Source organism: Bufo gargarizans, chromosome 6, assembly GCF_014858855.1.
Source record: "Bufo gargarizans isolate SCDJY-AF-19 chromosome 6, ASM1485885v1, whole genome shotgun sequence".
NCBI lineage: Eukaryota > Metazoa > Chordata > Amphibia > Anura > Bufonidae > Bufo > Bufo gargarizans.
Window position 1 is genome coordinate 39,888,341 of NC_058085.1, and position 11,174 is coordinate 39,899,514.

At 46.8% G+C, this 11,174-nt stretch overlaps 1 long non-coding RNA gene across 1 annotated transcript; it reads right to left on the reverse strand.

Moving 5' to 3' along the window:
- Positions 1-5,011: 5,011 nt before the first annotated feature.
- LOC122939872 lies at positions 5,012-10,506 on the reverse strand. Its single transcript, XR_006390191.1, has 3 exons — positions 10,380-10,506; positions 5,155-5,270; positions 5,012-5,071 (listed from the first exon to the last, which is right to left on the reverse strand). It is a non-coding gene; the product is annotated as an uncharacterized LOC122939872 (long non-coding RNA).
- Positions 10,507-11,174: the final 668 nt, after the last annotated feature.

The following is an 11,174-nucleotide window of genomic DNA, read 5'->3' on the forward strand; positions in this document are numbered from 1 at the left end:
GGAGAGAACACAGTGGTGTAACTAGAGTTCTAAGGGCCCCAGGGCAAACTTTGGATAAGGTTTCCCCCTCCCCATAATAAGTTTGAATGGGTTGTAGTACCCTGTCACTGATCACTACACAAACTCGCAGCGTCTAAACCTCTATAGCTATAAAGTCCCTGTAAAGCCCCCTACAGTGTCCTAGTAGTTAAATGTCCCCTTATGGTGGACCCAGCAATAATAATGCTCTGGTTGTGTTACCAGTATTAAAAATACCTCTGACAGTGTCTTCAGTAATAGTAATGCCCCCCATACTTCCCCAGTCCACAATCCTATCCTCTTAGTCCTCAGTAATAATTTAGCACTTTTAATGAGCCAGGGAGAACTGTGGCCAACTACTACTACTCCTGGCCGGTACTGATACCGCTGCTACCACCCACATTCTAACTCTGGGAGGACGAGGCATGGGTCTTTCGTTTTGTACTCTCCCATTTTCCAGACATATTATTATGAGACCTATAAATGAAAAGTCAGGGGTTCAGTACACAGATCATTAAACGGTACTAGCAAAATTGCAAGTGTGTTTTCTGTAATTTAAAGACAAAGGCACAATTATAGAGTAATTAAACTTTTCTTTCACTCAGATGGACTGTGTAAGTGCATAGTTATAACTGTTCTTTTTTTACCAATTTTCTTTTTTAAAACCTCAAGTTACTTATTGCCAGCACAGCACCCCAAATAGCATTCTGCTGCTATGCTCAGCAATTGCACATTACTGGAAGGGCCTCATATTCATGTTATCTTACTAATGTACTTCATGCCACCTGCTGTTTGTTCATGTTAACCTACTAATGTACTTCATTCACCGGTTCCGTTCTCTTCCCTGCGTAAATTCTACACAAAGATCATGTGGTCCAGTCCCTGAACTTGTCATCCACTGCCCGTACCAAATACATTTCGTCTCCGTCGCCAAGGACTCTGTAGACGATTTTTAAACTAGTATCGGTGGCTCTACCGTGGAGGGCTCGTCCCCGCTATGGTCACATGTTTCCAGTTCCATGCGGTCACATGGTATAGATACAGTTGGAGCAGTCCAGGTATACTATGTGACCGCAGCAGGGACGAGCGCTCCACGGTAGAGGGGATCTTGACAAAAACTGAATGAGAGGATTGATAACCCAGAAAATAGTCCCTGTACAGGGTCACCCTTATTGAGATAAAACATAACTTTTACTATTTATGCTAAAAGGAAATACAAGTGTCATCCATTAGAACTATGGGGGTCCCGCAGTCACTATTATGTTATAACTATGGGGGCCCCGCTGTCACTATTATGTTATGGTGTACAGATCACGTATATCACCTGATAGGATATTGGAGTGAGGTGTTGGCTCAAAGTGCACATGAAATTCTGGTGGGGGGTGGGGGTTGATCCACAAGTATTTTAGGGTGAATCTATAGGTATCTAGATTACCCAATATGTCCCAGGTCTAGTGGTCTCTGTGTGGTCTGGCTGCAGGATAACTACTGGATTCTCCCAAAATAGTGGCGGAGCACTCGATTTAGTGAATACTCACTTTAGTGAGGAGTCATACATAGTGGAGAGTGTCCACTCCGCAGGTCTCCCCTTACTCCTTTTCTACACCCCTAAGCGGGGGAAGGAGAGAGGGGAAGTAGGTACGTTCAGATCACACATACACACTGCTATCAGAACCTAGGTCTGGAGAGAGATCTCCTCCACGGCTGGGGTCTCCCCTTGCTCTTTTCCTACACCCCTAAGCAGATGAATTTTTGCTAAATTCTTACTGAATCCGGTCAGTAATAATTTCAGGGACTTATTGTTTAAGTATGTGCTTTCCCAGGTTATTGGATAATGTAGGAATGAGATCTTCAGCAGCGTGCTATGTTTAGGGACATAGAGAAGACAAGGAGGAGCAGCTGGTGGGGAGGGAGCTCTCCAGAGGGATCTGATAAATGATGCTGTAATCCTGTAGTTCACAGGACGTCAGTGTGACCAGCGTGACAGTGGGCTGGGGACACAGCTTTTTTTTTTTTACATTTAGAAAAAATACAATAAGGGCTCATTCAGACTGCCGCATGCTGTCCGCAAAAATGCAGATCCGTTTTTTTGCGGATTAGATGCTATCCCATTCACTTCTATGGGGTCCTTTTCTTGTCCTATACTTGTCCGTAAAAATCAGGACATGGCCCTATTGAAGTCTATGGATCAGCAAAAAAAATGGAATGCAATCCGTTTTTTTTTAGGACATGCTGAACTGTCCGCAAAAAAACGGATCCGCATTTTTTGCAGACAGCATAATGAGCACTTTAAAGGGAACCTGTCACCATGAATTTGGGTATAGAGCTTTGGACATGGGTTACTAGATGGCCGCTAGCACATCCGCAATACCCAGTCCCCATAGCTCTGTGTGCTTTTATTGTGTAAAAAAAACAGATTAGATACATATGCAAATTAACCTGAGATGAGCCCTGTACGTGAGATGAGTCAGGGACAGGACTCATCTCAGGTTAATTTGCATATGTATCAAATTGTTTTTTTACACAATAAAAGCACACAGAGCTATAGGGACTGGGTATTGCGGATGTGCTAGCGGCCATCTAGCAACCCATGTCCTCAGCTCCATACACAAAATCCTGGTGACAGGCACCCTTTAAAGCAGATATAAAAAAAATGTATAATACTTCAGGAGCTTTACTCTTTATTCTAAACACCTCTGCTTGCCTGTCAGTGAATGAAAACCTCTCTTTGCTCTCAGAGGGAGGAAAGATTGCCCAAATTCTAAAGCTGCTCGCTGTGTGACTGTGGCTGGACATTCAGTCTGCGAATGTCACCTTGAAGGTTTCCATTCACTGACAGTGTTGTCGCCATTTTGCAATTCTAAGTCGCATTGGCGACCATTTTGGTCACAATCTGGAGCATTGTGTACGGATGCATCTGAGCATCTAGAAAATTGCTGGTGAGTTGAGGTTCTATGTGCTGATACAAATAATCCTATACTGCTTCCCCAATGGTTCCCTGGCCCTGGGGGCTTCACTATTGGCTGGGAAAGCAAAAGGCGGGAGAAGGATTACAATAAAATGTGGCAGGTCCTTGAGCTTCCCCTTAGCACAACCCAAACTCCCCTGATGAAGCCAGTGCCCTGGTGAAACATGTAGGAGGGTTTCCTCCTGGGCATCCTTTTTAGGCAGGGAACGCCATTCTACCGCTGGCACGGGATAGTGCTTACTAACAGACAGACCTACAGAATCTACCTCCTGATGGAAGGGTGTGTGTGGGCAACTTTAGAAAACTGCTGGCGAGTTAGAATTACTGTATTTTTCGCTTTATATGACGTAACTGATGATAAGACCAGGTCTTTTTAGGAGAAAATTAAGAAAAAATTTATTTTTACTAAATGGTGTGCTTTTGAACTAATGGGGGGGCAGTTCAGTTAGGGATCTGTGGAGGGCAGCGTTATAGGGGGGGGGGAATCTGTGGAGGGCAGCGTTATAGGGGGGGGGGATCTGTGGAGGGCAGCGTTATAGGGGGGGGGATCTGTGGAGGGCAGCGTTATAGGGGGGGGGGATCTGTGGAGGGCAGCGTTATAAGGGGGGGATCTGTGGAGGGCAGCGTTATAGGAGGGGGGGATCTGTGGAGGGCAGCGTTATAGGAGGGGGGGGATCTGTGGAGGGCAGCGTTATAGGAGGGGGGGATCTGTGGAGGGCAGCGTTATAGGAGGGGGGGATCTGTGGAGGGCAGCGTTATAAGGGGGGGATCTGTGGAGGGCAGCGTTATAAGGGGGGATCTGTGGAGGGCAGCGTTATAGGGGGGGGGATCTGTGGAGGGCAGCGTTATAGGGGGGGGGATCTGTGGAGGGCAGCGTTATAGGGGGGGGGGATCTGTGGAGGGCAGCGTTATGGGGGGGGGATCTGTGGAGGGCAGCGTTATAGGGGGGGGGGATCTGTGGAGGGCAGCGTTATAGGGGGGGGGGGGATCTGTGGAGGGCAGATGTATGGGGGGATCCGACCCCATAACATTGGGCCCTAGTCATAGCCATCACATATAAAGTGTATCCAGCAGCCCCCAGCAGTGCTGCTTTGCTAAACTTGCAGTGATCCCTTATCTGTAAGCAGTACTCGCCATTGATTAATGAAGTGTGCGGGGCCGAAGCGTGACTGAGTAAGTGACGTGCGCTGCCGGTCTGCCCGCTGCATGCATGGCGAGTACTGCTTACAGAGAAGGGATTACTGCTAGTTTATATGTGATGGCTACTCTTACCCTGATAACGCCCCTGTGTACATGTCACTGGTACATCGCAGGCCGCTATGCCTATGCAGCACAGCACAGCCTGCGGTGTGCCGGCCATGTAATACTGCTGTATTCGCTTTATAAGACGCACGGCCATTTCCCCCCCACTTCTGGGGGGGGGGGGGGGTGTCTTAGAAAGCAGAAAATACGGAATATGTGCTGATGAAAATAATCATATACAGCTTTTCCATTAATCAACTGCCAATATTATACTCTATACAAGTAAGAAGGGCGACTTGCATCTAGATGTGCTAGAATGGAATCCGTGGTATGGCCTTGGTGCTGCCACCCTAGACTACAAAACCCCTGAAGATAACGATGCATTTATCTCCTGATGTTCATGTTCAAGCTGACAATCCGAGCACAACTATGATTGACCATTTGTATTATTCAATGGTCCCGGCCAAGGAAATCTCAGAAAACTGTTGTGCCACTCTTGTGCAGCCACACAAGGTCTGCAGCAGTTCACAGAGGAGGCCATCTTAAAAGTCTCCATAGGCAGAAAATTGTTAGAAGAACCAGACAATTTGTAATGTCTATGGTCAGCTGCAATCCTGCCATCTCCACCTTACTCATTATACAAGGATAAAACATATAATACTGGTGGATAAAACAAGACTGAAGACAAGATCTTCACAGCCTTCTACAGATCATAGGGGACATTTCATGAGACCTTATCTCCATCTACCTGATCATCCTGTGGAACATTGTGATGTTCTTCTGAACCATCCTGTGGAAGAAGAGGACTGGGACATCTCTCCGGTGTTCTTCTCTCTTCCTTAACTGTAGGAAACACATCCAGTGACTGAATTCACCCCTTACATACAGATAATGAGAGGACGTGTGTACTTAGTCATGTCTATTACCTGGTGATGTGAGCGGGTGGTGATCCTCCATCATGATGTCCTTGTACAAAACTGCTGGCGAGTTAGAATTACTGTATTTTTCGCTTTATATGACGTAACTGATGATAAGACCAGGTCTGTTTAGGAGGAAATTAAGAAAAAAATATATGTTTACTAAATGGTGTGCTTTTGGTGGGTTTTGAACTAATGGGGGGGCAGTTCAGTTAGGGATCTGTGGAGGGCATCGGCCCAACGGGAAATTTCCCTGTAAGGTCTATGGCCAATCCACCCCTGGTGGCTGGGGAGGGGATGATGTTATTTACATGGGACTGTATATTGAAGGGGCTGAGAAATTATAATTTTTGAGGACACTAAGGCCCCTTTCACACGAGCGACTTTTTCACACAAGCGATATGGCCTAAAATCTATATTGCGATAACGATATATATCGTGATATATTATTTTCCATATTTGGAGGAGGGGGTTAAACTTTTTTTTTTTTTTTACCTTTTATTTACTTATTAACTATTAGCCCCCTTAGGGACTTGTCCTATTCCTTCTAATAGAGCTCTATCAGGGTGAATAGGAGCTCACACTCTCCCTGCTGCCCTGTGCATAGTACACACAGCAGCAGGGAGCTTACCATGGAGAGCTTCAGTAGTGTCCTGGCTGCCATGGTAACCGATCGGAGCCCCACGATTACACTGGTGTTCATTTACTCATATGCACCTTTGTGCTGCTACTGACCTAGCGCATAGGTCTAATGTTCCACTATGGAACTAACATGATCTAAAGTATCGCCCCACCGCATCAATATAAGGATTTTAGTGTGTTGAACTTTGCGCATATTCTCAAATATTGAAAAGACTCAATAATGGAATGATCAGTGATTTTTCTCAGTCGGATAACTGCTTGGACCTAGTGTGTTGGAGGTATTGGACTCAAGTTACCTCTCAGCTCTGCGCTGTTGGTTTTCTATTCATTGGACCTAAGCTGCCACCTAGCATCAGCTGCCCAGTATTGTCGTCCCCTTGCCGCCTGCGGCTATATTTATTGCTGCTTTTTATCATCATATTCACATGATTTTTAGCCATCTTAGACAATTATTCCTGCGCATTGTGTATTGCTCATTTATATTGTATTTTTATTAGTTAATAACCCTTTTATGTATGTGCCCATAACCTCAATAATTAAACGTAGTGACCACATTTCCTCAGGTGTGCCCAGCCTTTTTTACATATATTTACAGGGCTCCAAATGGCGACCAAAATGGTCGCCAATGCGCCTTAAAATTTGCAGATGGCGACAAGACTTTTTAGTCTTGTCGCCATTTCCGACTGTACCGCCGCGATCCTGCGCAGCCCAAGTTGTCTTCACTAGCACAGTCAGTGGAGAAGGAAGGAGTCCCTCCCTCTCCACTGTGACGCAGCCGCCTCTACCACCAATGGGGAGATAGCAGGGAGGAGGAGGGGAGGAGCTGTCGCCACTGCGCCACCAATGAATGTAAAACATAAGTATAGGCAGCGGTATCACAGACCTGGCACCCGGCCTCAATAACAGGGCATGCGATCTGCGGTAATTAACCCCTCAGGTGCCACAGATCGCATGCCCTGTTATTGAGGCCGGGTGCCGGGTCTGCTATACCGCTGCCGACAGGACCTTTCATGGGTACAAAGAATATTAACTTATTAGTAGCATGCTACATAGAGCGGCGCCCAGGGATCTAAGTGCACTTACTATTAGTCCTGGGCGCCGCTCCGTTCACCTGCTGTGGCCCTCGGTAATTTCAACATTCAGAGCAAGGAGGAGGAGACGCCAGTGTCTGTCCTTCCCCCTGACAGCAGCGCTGACCAATCACAGCGCAGAGAGAGGGAGTTGTTTTTTTCGCCCTCTCTCTGCGCTGTGATTGGTCAGCGCTGCTGTCAGGGGGAAGGACAGACACTGGCGTCTCCTCCTCCTTGCTCTGAATGTTGAAATTACCGGGGGCCACAGCGGGCGAACGGAGCGGCGCCCAGGACTAATAGTAAGTGCACTTAGATCCCTGGGCGCCGCTCTATGCAGCCTACTACTAATAAGTTAATATTCTTTGGACCCACGAAAGGTCCTCTTTAATTACATTCATTGGTGATGCAGTGCGCCCCCCAAAGCCTCACCCCCCCCATTATCACTGGCCACAAGTCGTTCCCCCCCCCCATTGTTATATGGTGGCCACAGGGTCCCATCCCCTCCATTGGTGGCAGTGGCAGATTACACTGCTGTGGCTCAGATCGTTACGATGGCAGCCAGGACGCTACTGGAGCCCTGGCTGCCATGTTCAGCTCCCTGCTGCTGTGTGCACTATACACAGGGCAGCAGGGAGATGTGTGAGATCCTATTCACCCTGATAGATCTCATCAGGGTGAATAGCACAAGGGATGAAAAGATCCAGGTTCTAGTCCTAAGGGAAGAAATGGTTATTAAATAAAAAGTTAAACAAAAAAAACACCAAAATACTAAAAGTTTAAATGGCCCCCTTCCCAGTTTAACATATAAAATTTACAAACAGTAAAGAATTAACATATTACATACAGGCCGTAACAGAAAAAACAAACTCTAAACCACGCAATTCGCCATTTTTAGTCACCTTGTCCCCCAGAAGATGTCCCTGGCTGTGAGAGCTATGTGGTGCTGTTTTCTCCTATATGTAGTGCTGGCCACTTTTTTTTTTATTATATGCATTTTAAATTTGGCGACTAAAAAATGTAATTTGGCTCCTAAATTTTTTAGTTTAGGAGCCAATGGCTCCTGGTCATTTTTTTTTGTCTGGAGCACTGATTTATTGGTTTGCGCAAAAGTTATAGCGTTTACAAACTATGGTACAAAAATGTGAATTTGCGCATTTTGAAGCAGCTCTGACTTTCTGAGCACCTGTCATGTTTCCTGAGGTGCTAGAATGCCAGGATAGTATAAATACCCCCCAAATGACCCCATTTTAGAAAGAAGACACCCCAAAGTATTCGCGGAGGGGCATGGTGAGTTCATGTACAATTTAATTTTTTTTCACAAGTTAGCGGAAAATTACACTTTCTGAGGAAAAAATAAAAATAATAAAGTTTCCATTTCTGCTAACTACTGGGAAAAAAAAATAAAATCTCCCACGGACTCACTATGCCCCTCAGTGAATACCTTGGGGTGTCTATTTTCCGAAATGGGGTCATTTGTGGGGTGTGTTTACTGTTCTGGCATTTTGGGCGGGACTAAATTGTGGGCGACCCTGTAAAGCCTAAAGGTGCTCGTTGGACTTTCGGCCTCTTTACTTTAGGCTTCAAAAAAGTGTCACACATGTGGTATCGCCGCACTCAGGAGAAGCAGGGCAATGTGTTTTGGGGTGTATTTTTACATATACCCATCCTGTGTGTGAGGAATATCTCTGTAAATTGAAAAATTGTCTTTTACAGAGATCTTTCTCACACACAGCATGGGTATATGTAAATATACACCCCAAAACACATTGCCCTGCTTCTCCTGAGTACGGCGATACCACATGTGTGACACTTTTTTGCAGCCAAGATGCGCAAAGCGGCCCAAATTCCAATGAGTACCTTTAGGATTTCACAGGGCATGTTTACACATTTGGATTCCGTGAGGGGTGCGGCGAGTTCATGCAAGATTTTATTTTTTGTCACAAGTTAGTGGAATATGAGACTTTGCAAGAAAAAACAAAAAAATTATAATAATTTCCGCTAACTTGTGCCAAAAATAATAATCTTCTGTGAACTCGCCATGCCCCTCAAAAGTGATCTTTATAGCGCCGCAGCGATTTTACGGTGTTTTTACAGTGATCAGAAAAAATAATTCTGTCACTGCGGTGGGGCGGACTGAACGCAAATGTGCGCACAAGATCAGGCCTGATGGGGCGAGCACTGCGTTTTTTTGTAGAGCCTAAGGTGACCCTAATGTACTGATATAGTCTTGATCACTTACAGATACTATATAGTACTAGTGCTGATTAGCGACAGCGATGACGCCAATCAGCGACTAATCAGTGACTGCGGTGGGCTGGGCGCTAACTACCTAACAAGTAGCTAACTAACTGGCGGTGATAAGGGACCCTTAGGCCTCATTCACACGTCCGCAATTCTGTTCCGCATTTTGCGTAACGGAATTGTGGACCCATTCATTTCTATAGGGACAGACTTTGTCCCGCTCGGATCCGGAATTGCGGATCTGCACTTCTGGATCCGCACTTCCGTTACGCAAAAATATAGAACATGTCCTATTCTTGTCCGCAATTGCGTACAAGAAAAGGCATTTTCTATATAGTTTTGGCAATGTGCGGATCCGCAAAATGCGGAAAGCACATTGCCGGTGTCTGTGTTTTGCGGATCCGCAAAGCACATACAGACGTCTGAATGGAGCCTTACAGGGGGGTGATCAATGACAGGGGGGTTATCAAGGAGTCTATATGGGGTAATCAGGGGTTAATAAGTGACAGGGGGGTGTAGTGTGGTGGTGATTGGTGCTACTTACAGAGCTGCCTGTGTCCTCTGGTGGTTGATCCAAGCAAAAGGGACACCAGAGGAGCAGGTAGCAGGTATGTCAGACGCGGTTATCAAAACAGCGTCCAAAATACCTTTCTTATGTTAAAAAAATCGCATCTACAGCCTGCCAGCGAATGATCAGCGCTGACAGGCTGTAGTTTAACGTCTCAGCTGAGCGTCGCTGTGAACACACGCGCGTTCACACAAAATCTCGGGTCTCACGATTTGACGCCAATAGGCATTGCTGAGCCTGAGAGTGCCGCCGCCCGGACGCCTATCGGCGTTACATGTGCGGCAAGTGGTTAACTATATTCATTGGTGGCGCAGGGTCAGCCGCACACAGTGGGGCGATGATTAGCCCCTTTCCAGACAGCGGTCCCTAAGGACCACAGTATGGAAGGGGTTAAACAGTTATGGAGTGCTGTGTGCGTGTGGAGCGCATGCCCAGTGCACAACTGGTGACACACACACAGACAGACACAGCGCACGCACACAGGGTGGTGAATGTAGTAACAGAAAAATAAAAACCGCACAATTCGCCATTTTTTTTGGTCACCTTGTCCCCCTAAAAAAATAGTATAGGACTGTTCGATTATGGGCCGGACGTTTCATAAAATGCGGAATGTGCGCGGCTTTTTTAGTGGTTTGTTTTTAGTGTGGTATCGAGTATCACAATTTTTTTTATGGTATTGAGACTAGTGTGGAGCTGGTGAGTGTTCCTCTTACCTGGGCGGGGCGTGTCCTCCTCTACCTCTGAGGATCCTTCACCATGGAGCATCAGGTGTTTCTATTACTACCACCATGTGCAGGAGTCAGGCTCCAGGCTGTGCTGCAGGAGGAAGCAAAGGACCTGTGATGATGTCATGACCATGTGACCGTGGGAGGAGTCAGGCTCCAGGCTATGCTGCAAGAGGAAGTAAAGGACCTGTGATGATGTCATGACCATGTGATCACGTGTGGGAGGAGTCAGGCTGCAGGCTGTGCTGCAGGAGGAAGTAAAGGACCTGTGATGATGGCATGACCATGTGGTCAAGTGTGGGAGGAGTCAAGCGCCAGGATGTGCTGCAGGAGGAAGTAAAGGACCTGTGATGAAGTCATGACCATGTGATCACGTGTGGGAGGAGTCAGGCTCCAGGCTGTGCTGCAGGAGGACGTAAAAGACCTGTGATGATGTCATGACCATGTGACCGTGGGAGGAGTCAGGCTCCAGGCTGTGCTGCAGGAGGAAGTAAAGGACCTGTGATGATGTCATGACCATGTGATCACGTGTGGGAGGAGTCAGGCTCCAGGCTGTGCTGCAGGAGGACGTAAAAGACCTGTGATGATGTCATGACCATGTGACCGTGGGAGGAGTCAGGCTCCAGGCTGTGCTGCAGGAGGAAGTAAAGGACCTGTGATGATGTCATGACCATGTGATCGCGTGTGGGAGAAGTCAGGCTCCAGGCTGTGCTGCAGAAGGAAATAAAGGACCTGTGCTGATGTCATGACCATGTGATCACGTGTGGGAGGAGTCAGGTTTAT